The 14,066-nt window shown below is 41.9% G+C and overlaps 1 protein-coding gene across 3 annotated transcripts in view; it reads right to left on the bottom strand.

Annotated features, from left to right (window-relative positions):
- B4GALT4 (beta-1,4-galactosyltransferase 4) overlaps window positions 1–12,153 on the bottom strand; it is a 50,550-nt gene extending 38,397 nt beyond the window's left edge. The window contains exon 1 of one of the 3 annotated variants that reach the window (XM_061628393.1): window positions 12,065–12,153. The gene's annotated coding sequence lies outside the window, so the exon portion shown is untranslated. The other 2 variants (XM_061628394.1, XM_061628392.1) reach the window with 2 other exon arrangements.
- Window positions 12,154–14,066: the final 1,913 nt, after the last annotated feature.

Consider the following 14,066-nt stretch of genomic DNA (forward strand, 5'->3'; position numbering starts at 1 on the left):
AAAGCAAAGATAAAAGCAGCCTAAAACCGAAACTTCTAGGAGCAGCAGAGCACTCAGCAGCAAGCAGCAATATTTAGCAGTCCAGATACTGAGAAATATAGTTGATATAAAATCCCCAGCAGAGAAGTACTCTGATCTGGTATAGGAAAGCTTCCTATGTCTCTATATATTCTGTAGGGAAAACAATGTGTGGGCTGCATGACCCAAGGTTTTGGATTATACTCTTGGGAAGTACCAAATATATTTAGTTTGCAATAGGTGTTATAGCAACCAATGAGTATGCTTGCTATTCAGGAAACACATGAATTACCTAGAAACCTGATTTTAATCAGCCCACTTTCTTGGTGATTTAAAGTACCTTAAATTAGGGAGACTCTAGACCAGCCTTCCCCAACTTGGGGCCCTTCAGATGTTTTGGACTACAACTCCTATCTGCTCCAGCATGGCTAATGGTCAGAGGTGATGGGAATTGTAGTCCAAAACATCTGAAGAGCACCAGGCTGAGGAAGGCTGGTATAGATATGCATAAAGGCAGAAGATATACCCCTGTGTCGAGTCACTTTCATTGTTTTTCAAAAACTGACTCAATCATTTTGGTGAAAGGCAGTACACACCTGATTTAAAGTATAATGTACGAATTCCTTGTTGAGGACCAAGCTCGGGGAAGAAGTTCTCAGCTTGAAACAGAAAAGACTGAAAAGGGCTAACAGGCTGGATACCTGTGGCATAAAACTCCCTTGCATCTACCAGAGCAGTTTTTAAGCTTTGGCTGGGGGTGGGAGATAGGGAACTGGGCACTATACGACTGCACATTTAAACAATCATGCATAGCAGAAAGTAAAGGGAAGCCAGGCTCATCCCATGGGTCTAAAATACATCCTGACTCCTATTTTTATGTACATTTGAAAGAATCCTTAGAATCAGCCCAACCCGGCTTCTCCTGATATCCTCCACGAGCTAGAGGGAGCCCCGGCTGACGAAGCGTCAAGGCCCCAGCTGACAAAGCGACAAGGCAAGTTAAGCAGCAGACCGAAAAGAGGGAAAGTAGCTTCCATTTATTTCATTATTTAATTGAATTAAAACAGCTCAGAGCAATAAGTAATAAGGGCAGCCTAAGGTCACCCTGAGCTAGGAGCCAAATCCTGAAAGAACCTATATTTTAGGAGACAGATCCTAGGAGAAGGAAGCCTATAGAAAGCTAGTTTTCAACACCACCCTAGCAGGAAAGCTTCAGGGAACACTGTAAACAAGACTAAATTTCAGTCGGAGAGAAGGGGAGAAAGGAAACTCCACCAATACATACAGGGAGAGAGTCAGCTCAGTCTTTGCTAAAAAGGGCAGCTTTAGCCTTCCTTAAACACAACCACAAGCTCTGTTTCCCTAGGTTAAAGAAAGGTCAGGCTGTTCTAGGTGGGAAAACAACAAACAGAAGGGAAGAGTGAATTTGGCTAGCTGGTGGACATGCCAGAGAGGAAGGGGGATTGATACCTGCCCTTCTTCTGTGAAGCTGGGGTCTGTTGGGGTTGCTGGTAGTGGATGGGGATCTCTTCAGCACAGGGGTGAAGGAAAGCCAAGGGTAGAAGACAAATGTTCTTGTGCAGAGAGAGATGAGGTCTCCTGGGCATTGAAAGATTCTGCATCACCTCTTATGACTGAGCTGGGCTTGAACGTTAACATAAAGACAAAGACTGTAAATCCAAGCTTCTTGACTGTCAGTGGGTGTTAAATGTTCTAAAGTTGTGCCAGTCATGAAGAGTTTGTTTAAAATGTTTGAGAAATGGCTTTTAAAAATGTATCTTCATTCTGCTGTCCAGTTGAGCTGGGGAAGAAATTAACATATATTTTGGGCTCTACTGGCAAGAGCCGCCGGCCTCAGGCACCTGGTTGGCCACTGTGAGAACAGGATGCTGGACTAGATGGGCCACTGGCCTGATCCAGCAGGCTCTTCTTATGTTCTTATTTGTGAGGAGGAGGAAGAAAGGAGTGACATTTAGGTGATCTTACCTAGGCTGAACACTTCTACTCGCCTGGAAGTCGCAGCCCCTTGCTTAGATTAAAAGCAGACAAAAGCTAGTCTAGTTTGTCCAGGCCAGAGTGCAAGGCACCACTTAAAACTACAGGGGAACTTGCACTGATAAAAGTGGTTGTTGTCAGCAAATAAAATAAAAATAGAGTAAAAGCTAGTTAACCTTTCTTAGTACCACTAGTCAAAGTCCTTACACAGCCCAGCCCCTCACTAAGGAAGGCCCCAGCTGACAAAGTGTCAAGGCAAGTTAAGCAGCAGAGCGAGTTCGGCAGCAGGGCGAGGAGGTCAGCCCCCCCTCTGCCTGTCTGTTCCCTGACCTCAACTAAACTGCAGTTTCCATCCCATTGACGTAATAAACCTTAAACAAAACTATGCATTAAACATTTAATTGCCCCCCACCCCTTTTCCTTTCTTTCCAGCAAGACATGGAAAGAAGCCACATCAAGGAAACTCAAGAGAACTGGAGGAGGGAAACATTCACAGATGTCAAGGCAAAGAGGGGCTACTTGTTTGTATTGGCAACAATTTTATTTCTGCTCAACAGGTTTCTCTGTCCTTGTGAGAAGGCTCCACTCTACGTCACTTTATTTGCTTGTTAAATGTATATCCTGCCCACACCCAGCACAGCATTTGGGACTGTTCACAACCCCATTAAAAAATACAAACAAGCCATCATTTAAACAATAAAACCAGTTTGGGGAAGGGCCATAGCTCAGTGGTAGAGCTTTTGCTTTGCACACAGAAGGACCAGAATTCAATCCCCAATGTCCCCAGGAAGGGCTGGGAAGATCCCCTGCCTGAAAATTTAGAGAGCTGCTGCCAGTCAGTATAGGAAATACTGAGCTAGCTGGACCAATGGTCCGACTCGATATGAGAGAACTGCTATGTTTCCATGTTCATAATTTATAAATACAAACAGCAAAATAATAATAGTAATTTTTTAAAAATCTAAAGACCAGCATAGACATAGCAGCTTCCTGCCCTCTCTATCGTACCTACCTACCTGCTGCCCTGGGTTCCTCCTGGGAGGAAGGTCAGATATAAATTTAGTAAATAAATAAAATAAAGTTGCAAACCTACAGGTTTCCAAACTGTTCCAAAACCCTCTCAAATGCAAAAGAGGTTTAGCAACCACAGGCTTCCCAATTCAACATTTATGTAAGCAGAAAGCTGTCCAGGAAGTCCAGTGCAGTTACATTTTATTTCTAATGTAAAAAGAATGTGTGGATTAGTTAAAAGAAAGCTGAAAGCGGGTCAAGAAGGTCAAATCTCTCCAAAATGTTTGAAGGTTATTTAAATCCTTAACAGCAGAAGCTTGGCCACTAGAATATATGCCACACATTAGGAAAGGTCCTAACAAATCCAACAGAATACCAGCATGGTTAATGAGAAGAATCAAAATGTAAATGTACTGCCTTCAAGTTGATTCCGACTTATGGCGACCCTGTTAATAGGGTTTTCATAAGGCTGAGAGGCAGTGACTGGCCCAAGGTCACCCAGTGAGTTTCATAGCTGTGTGGGGATTAGAACCGTGGTCTCCGAGGTCGTAGTCCAACACCTTAACCACTACACCACAACTATAAAAAGCAAGAAGGCTTCCTCTTAAAAATGAAAAGAGAACAAAAAGGGGAGACCCTAGCAAAACAAATCTAGTTGACAATTTTATTTATTTCTTACAGTAGACAAGTGGGGAGAAATTATGGTCCTGTTAGAAAAATATTAACAAGCAATACACATTCTTTAAATACAGCAGAAACAGGAAACCAGCTTAACTTTGTACACGACAGGTGTTTTTAATTGTTTTATTCCTTACTATCCCTGTATATTACTGTTTTGATTGATTGATTCAGGGCATACAATATGTAATTAATGGTGTCAAGAAGTGATTGTGGGCATGACTTTAAAGGGGGATTAACACATCATCCATAACTTTCTTCTTCAATGGCTATTAAAGTATGATACCTAAACTGGGCATCCATGTTTACAGGCAGTGTGCAATCTGAGTTGCTTCTTGGGGTGGGAACTGGGGGCATCAGGAGAGAAGACTATTGTCTTTGTGTCCCGCTTCTGCTTCCCAGGAACATATGATCACCCACTGTGAGAAACAGAGTATGAGACTATGTGGACCTTTGGCCTCCTCCCACCCATTCTCACACACACACACACACACACACACACACACATCATGTACTTTTAGATTCTGAGCTTAAGGGAAGGGACCATCTTAGAACTGATTTTTCTAAGCCATGCTGAGAGCCTTTTGGGCTAAAGTGTTGGGATATAAAGGTTGTAAATAAATAAATATTCAACAGGACTCTTCTTATTTTTACATCACATTACCGAAGGCTGTGAGAGCCAGTGCGGTGTACTGGTTAAGATGTTGGATTATGACCTGGGAGACCAGGGTTCGAATCCCCACATAGCCATGAAGCTCACTGGGTGACCTTGGGCCAGTCACGTTGGCTATCATAGAGCCAGCAGTTGCCCTCACAAACAAGGTAGGAAAGGGTTAAGCTACTCTTGGGCAGAGCCAGGGAGATAACAAGACTCAGGTTACTGCTATCAGGCAGCTGTAACCACTAATGAGCCCAAGGCCCTATAAATCCAGCAGGAGGGAATGTGTTGAGTGGGGGGAAAGTTGGATGGAGTTAACAGTGAGCAACGTATATTGAGACTGTATGCTGTCGGGGACTGCTGCTGCTGCCGCCGTGTATCCTGTATCCTGTAACCAGTATGCAAACTTTAACTTCTGAAAAACAGAAGGGCTCCTTTTATTCACAAAAGTGAATAAATTCCACTGGAGAATTGGGGGGGGAGAACCAATTTCCCCCTCTAGACCCCAGCATCAGCTCTCAAGCTGTTCTAGAGGGTCCCCAAACCTCCAGGCAGAGGGAAGGGGGCATTGGGTAAAAATCACCCAGATTCCTCCAAAGGTGTGTCTCATAGACAGAGTGCAGCTCACAGGTAGTCTGGATCCAACCCATTACAGTATCTCTTTCTTCAATTTGTATTTCTTTTTTTCTTTTTCTTTTTTGGTTACTTTTACGTGGCATCTAAATCATACTAGGCACAGCTGGCTTCCTTCTGCCACCCACTGGCAATGACAGATAGCAGACATCATTTCAGATTCCCACTGAACTGAAGTGTGACTTACAGAAATGGAGTAATAGGTAATCCATCTGTAAGTGACAGGGCTCATTACAGTAAAGGAAGTAAGCAAACTTAAGAATGTTTTTGCACAAGGTTTCCCAGTTAATGTGAAACTAGTTTAACCAATGCTGCGCATAATTACATGCAATGGTCCAACAGGTACACATAAAGGAATCTCTCTGGGCCAAATTTAATCCTGGATTAAATAAAACAAAGAAGGTAACCTCAGCTCTGTTGCAGGTAAAGGCTTGGATATAACATGATAAAGAAGATTTCTGTCCTACACAGATTGCATAAAAAGCGTATCTAAAGTATTCAACTGTACCTTAACAAAAATAAGAGGTGGAGAGCATTCCAAATGAAAAAAGAGAAATGCCCTAGCTCAGGAGTTCCCAAACTGTGGTCCAAGGATCACCACTGGTCCATGAGCTTCATTCAGGAGGTCCACAGTATGTCTGTGGATTTGTGGTTGAACACAGGTGATGGCACATCCATTGCATTAAATATTGATAGTGATTTTAATTGTATTTAAGAATTGTATTATTTTATTTCTTACCTATTGCATTTTATTTTATTACAATATAAATTCCATAGAATTCAAATTGTAATACAATAAAATACAGCATGTAAGACACAAAAGCAGCAATTAAAATGTAATTAAAATAATCTAGCACAGCACACTGCAATTGCTACAACAGGCAGAAAAATCATCAAGTGGTCCACCAAGAACCTCAGAGATTTTCAAGTGGTCCATGGGGGGGGAGTTTGGGAACCACTGCCCTAGAGCAAACATATTTACAGCAAACCAGTGTATGTATCAAACAGATTGCATAATCTGGTCCAGAATAGGAAGCTGGGGTTGCAAGTGAACGCATAAGACTAGAATTTCAACCAGTATATTAATTTTTGCTACCCAGCTTGGTGTATGCAGGCCACACCAATCAAGGCTTATTTATCCAAAGAAAATGTCATATTGTTGCATACAGTAAACACAATTTACAAATTCTGAATTAGCTTCTGTTCCTAAGGCAGTTATAGGAGTTGCTTAACTCTCTGTTAACACCTGAGGTCATGTATGATCTTACCATCACAGTGCAGATATATTACTGGCATCTCTCCTTTCTATTACAAAGCTTTTTGGTGCACAGAAGAACTGTGGTCCAGTTAGGATTCTTGTTTTATCTGACATATCCACACAAAAAATCATTTTACCATCATTTAATTATCAGAGTTGTAGTGAAAGCCTGGAGACAATTAACCAATTGAGATATTATCAAAAGGATGAAAAAACTATGTTCCCACAACACCAGGCGCCTCCCTCCTGGTTTCCCTTGAATTTTATGGCCTTGATGGAATCAGGCCCCTTCCACTGATAACAAGGTGTGAGGCTAGCTTGTAATCTCATACAGCTGAGGTTGTAAAATTGCCAAGCCACCCTGATGAGGAAAACCAAATGTTAACCGCTTACTGGCAAGTTACAGAAAAAGATGTCAAGGGGAAAAATCCCCACAAGGCTTTGTGTGCAGCCATTTTAAATGCAGGCCAGGGCAAGGTTGGCAAGCTGGCATGACAAGAGTTCATCATTTTTTCTAACTGAACTTCTAATATAACCTATGAAACGTTTCCTCCTCCCCAGTACTTGACAGTCTGTCACTTCAGAAGGTCTCCCTGACAAGCAGGAATAAACTCTAGTTTTATTATCTGTACGCCGATCTATCAATGAAGAAGAACAGAAGGGTTTTTTTAATGGCTCCTCTGTAGATTAGGCATAATAAACCCCTTGACATCCTTTATACCAGTTAACAGCTTCTGGTTGACAAGTGTCAAGCAGAAGATGTGACTTCCTTTCACCCTTCTACAGTTTCCAGTTGGAGGGTGCATATACAGTAACCTTAATTCAGAGAAAGTAAGCTGTACTTGCCCCACTGAAGTCAATGGGCAAGTTAGTCGGAACCTTGACCTATTCTATTCATTTTAGTGGCTTATATTTCTCTGGCTTCGAGATGGTGCTTAGAGCAATTGCTATTATTAACTCCAAATGTGATACAGCAACTTTGTGCTCCCATAGGTATCTTCCTCTTGGGAGTTGGAAAGCAAAGGATCCAATTCATTCTGGGAATCCTACACTAGCTTTTGGAACTGGTGTCTTGGTGACAACAACTAGCACATCTTGCAGTTGCCAGAGAGCAGGGCAGTTTCTATTAGCAAGACAAAGAAAAAAATCAGCCGAAATATCTTGAGACAAATTATTTCCCCAGGTGAGGACTGTATCCAGAAAATTAGTTAGAAGTTGGTTTAATTAAAACAGGCGCAGCAACCCCTGTGCATAAACACTCATTATGTTTCAGCAATACAGATAAAATGAACCATGCTGGTACTGAAGAGACAGAAAATTAAATAGCAGCATTCACTCCGTGGCGCAGAGTAGTAAGCGGCGGTAACGCAGCCAAAGCTCTGCTCACGGCCGGAGTTCAATTCCAATGGAAGGAGGAAGTAGAATCTTTGGTAAAAGGTGTCGAGGTCCACTGAGCCTTCCATCCATCCATGGTCGGTAAAATGAGTACCCAGCATACACTCAGAGGTAAAGAAAGGCCGGGGAAGGAACTGGCAAACCCACCCCGTATATGCGGTCTGCCTAGTAAACGTCATAAGACGTCACCCTAAGAGTCGGAAACGACTCACACTACAAGTGCGGGGACACCTTTACCTTACCTTTACCGATGTCTCCTGTCAGTTAAACCACATTCAGCAACTCGCTTGATGTACAAAAGCTGCAGTCCCAATCTCACTACAAGCCCCGTTGCATTCAGTGGTGCTTCCAAATCATCATGCATCAGACTGGGCTACAAAGCAAGGTTAGTAGTGCCAGCCCTAAGGAGCCCTCTCTTCATTTCATTCTAGCCCCTTGCAACTCCCCCATGTAGCCACTACCTGTCTTTGGCCCAATTACCAACTTCAAAGACTGGAATTGCGAAGATGATGGGCAGGACTTTGCTCCAGGTAGTTTTCTAGTAGAGGAGCACAACAATAGAAGCTTCCTGGCTTAAGAAACCCCAAACTGCACAACTAATCCTTCTGTCCAAGTAGAGAATGCTTCAGCTGTCACAAATAACAGGTGGAAGAGTTGGGGGAAGGCTTTGTTATGAGCTCAATTCATATTGGGACTGCCCATGTCTGCTTTTCCTTAAAAATAATAAAGGTAAACTTAGGCACACTTTTTTAAAAAAAACATGCTTAAAACAAGGTATAATTTGCCTCCTAAGAGGAACCTGGAAGGTGGGAATAATTCCTCCTGTCTCCCCATGATGTTTTCCAATGCCTGGAGACCAGAGATAACTGAGACTTTGCTCTGTTAAGATTCAGTTGCTGGTGGAAAAAGTCTTTTGAGAATGAATGTGTGTGACTCTGTATTGGTATTCAAGACAATCTGTACACCATGTGCCATTTTTTGTAAAACTGCATGCATGTTTACATGATTTTTTTTCTACAGCACCTGCCAAACAACACAACATTGGCAAAATGGCCTCAAACCACAAAAGGGGTTTCTACCTCTTGGCTAAAAGGTTTTGTAATTAAAACTCCATGCATGAAATTCAACTCTTACTTTTGAAAAATGCATTTCCACAAATGCTCCATTTCTCTTTATCTCTCTCTTCCTGTTGCATGAGCACTAAATTTAATAAATAAATAAATAAAAACCTCTCTACAAATCTTGAGCCCTAATGTTTTGTCCAGTTACAGTATTCTACAAGATCTACTGATCTTCAATCAAGAGCCTGTGATTCCCAACAGGATTGCAAATTTCCCTAAGGAAGATCACTCAGCAGTGCCATGGCTATGTCTTGAAAAGAAAATGAAAGCAAGTGATAGAGGACAAAGAGAAGGGGGTGAGGGAGAGAGAAAAGGACAGAGCTGTTAAGTGTAAATATGCAAGATTTTTTAAAATATAAAAGCATTCCATATTGCAGGTGAGGGGAAAAAAGGTGTGTCCTGTATTTGAAATGGCTGGACGTCTCTTTCCAGAGCAGGAATGGAAAATCTGTGGCCCTCTAGATGTTGTTAGACCAACGGTTCCTAAATTTTCTTTTCCCACAGACCACCTGAAAATTGCTGAGGGTCTTGGCAGACCATTTAATGATTTTTCTGCCTGCTGTAGCAATTGTACTGCACTCTGCTAGATGCTGCATAATTTTTATTTCTTATATATTGTATTTTATTGCATAGAATTAAAACATACAATAAGTAAGAAATAAAGGTAATAAAAATACAATTAAAATCAATGTAAATATTTAATGCGATGGATGTGCCATCTTCCATCCTCAACTACAAATTCACAGACATGCCGCAGACCACCTGAATGAAGCTTGCAGACCACAGTATGGGAAACTGTGTTAGATTACAACTCCTATAATCCCTGGTCACTGGTCACGCTGGCTGAAGCTAATGGGAGTTGGAGTTCAACAACACCTAGAAGGCTACTGCTTCCCCCATCCCAGCTCAAGCCTGTGAAGTATCAAATGTTGGAAGAATATATACTAATACAAGTAAATACACTGTGCAGAAGTTAGGCTCAAGTACTGAATGTACATCTGCAAATGCCAACAGGAAGTGACATGAAACATCCCATACTGCCTAATTTTCTATGTAAAATGTTTTAACACATACTTCCTAACAGCACTTAATGGTACGGATGAGCTATCTTCATATAGTTGTCCAGCCAGCCACCCAACCGGGTAAAATGGCTAGAGTAGGAGTGAGGATCCTCAGGTACAGGGGCTGGATACGGCCCTCCAATCCTCTCTATCTGGCTCTCAGGAATCTCCCCAGGCCACACCCTTCACGGACCCTGCTCCTCATTGAGAGCTTTTGCCTAGGTAGTCATTTGTCTTCCTGGTCTGAATGGAGGATGGAGAGATTTTTGTATAGAAACGGTTGACTTTTGCATGGCTCAAGTGTAGCCTACTGTACAAAGGCAAGAGTCACACACTTAGGCACTACCTACTTTTGAAGCCCCCCCCCTTCCCGGCATGCAGCCCTCAGAAGGTTACAGCCAAGGAAATGCATCCTTTCGGTTGAAAAAGGATCCCCACTCCAGGGCTAGACTCTAGACTAGTGGGTCAAGTTCAAATCCCCATTCAGAGATAAAGCTCACTGAGTAGCCCTGGGCAAATCTCCCTCTCTTATGCTAGCCTAAGCTACCTCACATTGTTGTCATCAGGCCAACACACCACTCTAACCTCCCTTAAGGAGACACCCAACAGAGACAAGCACATATATGGGACCTCATTACTTTATGGGCTGCCTTCTTCCAGACAAGCCTTCCTTCTCTAGTCAGCCATCAACTGAGGCTCTGTGTACATGGCATAGCATTCCAGACAGCTGTATTCTTGTTTTCATCTTACAACTGTCCAGTTCAGCTGTGCTCATACACTAGGCTACCCCAACTAGGGTTGCTAGAAGCAAGGGAAGAAGTAGAAAAAATATGTTTTCTGGAAATCTATAAATCAGATGTAAATACATATGTATTTATTTAACATCACGGAGCGTGTATTAAACACACTGGACATTTGTCAATGCTTATTCCTTTCAATTGGGCATTTTATATCTACTTTCACCACCACCCAGTAAGATCAGCGTCTCCTGTTAGGAATGCATTCTTAGCAATAGCAGTCCACCTTTGTTTCAGGGGTTATTGATACTATTGGTATATTGCAATATGCATTTACATGCCTGTGACTTAAAAGCACCAGGCTACAGTATTAACCCCCAACCCCCAGCTTACGCCTGTTTTACTCACAACTAAGTCAGGGTTTATTCTAAGCTTTTTTTATATTGCACAAGCAGCCAACGCACTGCCCAGCCTCAGACTGGTCAAGTAATTTGTCCCATAATGAGCTTTGTGCATACCATGGACTGCGAAAAAGACAAATAATTGGGTATTAGAACAAATTAAACTAGAACTATCACTAGAAGCTAAAATGATGAACTGAGGTTATCAGACTTTGGACACATAATGAGAAGACATGATTCACTAGAAAAGACAATCGTGCTAGGAAAAAAAGAAGGGAGTAGAAAAAGAGGAAGACCAAACAAGATGGATTGATTCCATAATGGAAGCCACAGACCTGAACTTACAAGATCTGAACAGGGTGGTTTATGACAGACGCTGTTGAAGGTCGCTGATTCATAGGGTCACCATAAGTTGTAATAAACTTGAAGGCATATAACAACATACTACTAGCAGGGCTTTTTTTGTGACACTACTCACCAAGACAGAGTACCTGCACCTCTTTTTTTGCTGCCTGTGCCAGCCCACACTACTTTTATCATTATATGAGTACTGGCACCTCCTGTTTTTTTTTAATCAAAAAGTTATTGCCAAGTAGCATATGGTTGTGAAGATTTAAAAGAAACCAACATTTATTTTCATTTTCTATTTCTTTTTATCTTTGCTCATCGATTTCGTTTTTAGAAACTACCTAGTTCCTTATTACATCCCGTATGATCAACTGCACAAAAACTTATTTCACGCTGCGCCCTTTTTTTACACTGCCCCATATGCGTCTAAATGCACGTTAGAATAAACCTTGAACCAAGAAAGTCCCTGGGATTCCAACAGAGCTTTACTTCCAGGCATTGCTAAAATTGCCGTTATACAATGCAGCTTTCCTATTCAGAAGTCAGTCCGCCGTGTCCGGTAGGATTTACTCCCTTGCATACGTGCGCAGTCTGCAGCCTCAAACAACTACTCAAACAACTACGCGGTCCTTATTTACTCAGAAGTAAGCCTCAACAGGACCTACCCTTAAGCGAGCGGGCAACACACAAGCCTACAACCCGATACATATTTGCCTACAAAGGAGGTCCACCGACCACAGCGCGGCTTACTTCGGATGAAACATTCACACACGCTCCAGAGCCTTGCTGTCCTATTCCCAAGGGGACCGCCACGTTCCTACGGGGAAGCGCCTTCCGAGCGGACAAGGTGGTCGCCGTCCCAATTCCTGCCCCTCTTCCTTGCAGCTCCTCACACTGACGCGTGTGTCCAACCAAACGTCTCTTTCCGTTACTTCCCCCCTCTCCTCCCCTCCCTCTCCGGGCTCCGGTATCAACCCAAATCCCCCTCCAGCCACAGAGACAAGGAGGGAACGGCCCTCACTGATAACCATAGAGAGCTTTCTCCCGACAGATAGAGCGTCACGGGTCTTGCCCAAGCTATCGTTGCCTAGAAACGAGGCGGGTGTGCGTGAAAATAACTCTTCCCGGCCCATCGTGTTCTAGTGACATGTCTGCCCTTCATTGTTGTTTATTCACCATAGTCTTCTTCTTACGCCTTTCTTTTACAGTTCGGCACAAAGTTGCACGTCTATATTCAAGATTCCATCATTTCGTTATTTCCCCAGTATAGGTCAACATGCCGCTGATTGTGTATTCAGAACACAACGTGCGAATTTAAAAAGCCACTTCAGTCATTCCCTTACACACATGCATATTCTCAAGTGGTCGTTTCTCTTTTTCAGAGGGCGTTTGTGCCCTTAACAGCAACAGTACCGCCAGAAATGATATTTCTTTCTCTTGCATGGAGATGGAGAGTGATGCTGAAGGGTCACCTGTTGAATTTCTTCCTGCCCTGCAGTTGTTAAAGGCCCAGGGGTTCTGCCAAAGAAGGGAAGAAATTTGAACCATAAAAGTAAATGCTATGCACACTTACCTGGGAATAAGGCCTATTTAATTTATTATTTATTTAATTAATTCGTATACCGCTTCATACTTGAAAAGAAGCCTCTGGTTTACAGTGTTGTAAAAAAATAAACAAAATTACACATTTTAAAAAATACAAAAAAATTTAAAGAAACCATATTTAGTAGATTATTACTTCTAATCTTTGGAGGAAACATGGAACAGGCTTCTATGGCACTTGCTCCTTGCAAGATAGGACTGCATCATACAGAAGCTGCTGCCACACATATGAGAAGAGAGCCTTTCACTCCCATTTGTTACAAAGAAATACACAAAATATAAGGACCTTATATATCCTGTACTCCTAGTCACCAAATATAGTACCACCACAGGCAAGAACTTTCCGGCTGTCACCACATGGAGAACACAAGAAAAGTCTGCTGGATCAGGCCAGTAGCCCATCTAGTCCAGGATCCTGTTCTCACAGCAGCCAGCCAGATGCCTATGGAAAGCCCACAAGCAGGCCCTGAATGAAAGGAGCACTCTCCCCTCCTGTGGTTTCCAGCAACTGGTATTTGTTTTGTAAGTATGCTACCTCGCCCATTCAGTCTTCATATTTGAATCAGTACTTTCATCCCATCAAAAACATTACAAAACCACAGACAAAAATGATCTTATCATTTCTCCTCCGAAAGAATTGCTAAATTTGAGCCATCTATAGGACTTCAGACAATGGCATAACATCAGATTAAGCCATATTCCAATAACAGTTGGAAAATGTTTCCTTTGTATTCAGCAATTTGCAGTGGCAGCCGGTTATATTATTGCTGATAATTGCAGTGTTTATTATATTTGTGATTAATCAATGTGTTTTATTTTCATGATTGATTGGTTGTTTTATTATGACTTTAAAATGTTATAATGTTCACATAATCAAACTGAATGATTTGTTGGATTGTCATATTATGTTTTGAAATGGTTTAATATTTGACTGTTATTGTAATACTGTATTGATTTGCATTTTTGTTCTGTTGTGTAGCTGCTCTGAGTATATTTATATGGAAAAGCAGCATATAAATTTAAATAAATAAATGAAATTATAACAAATTATCTTAAACTCTATTGGCTCCTCTAGGTAAATTGGTGCTATTGTCCTGTTACACCTGGGTCTGCTTTATTTATTTATTTTTTAAATGTCTGAAGACTCAGG

Source organism: Rhineura floridana, chromosome 5 (genome assembly GCF_030035675.1).
Source record: "Rhineura floridana isolate rRhiFlo1 chromosome 5, rRhiFlo1.hap2, whole genome shotgun sequence".
Lineage (NCBI taxonomy): Eukaryota > Metazoa > Chordata > Lepidosauria > Squamata > Rhineuridae > Rhineura > Rhineura floridana.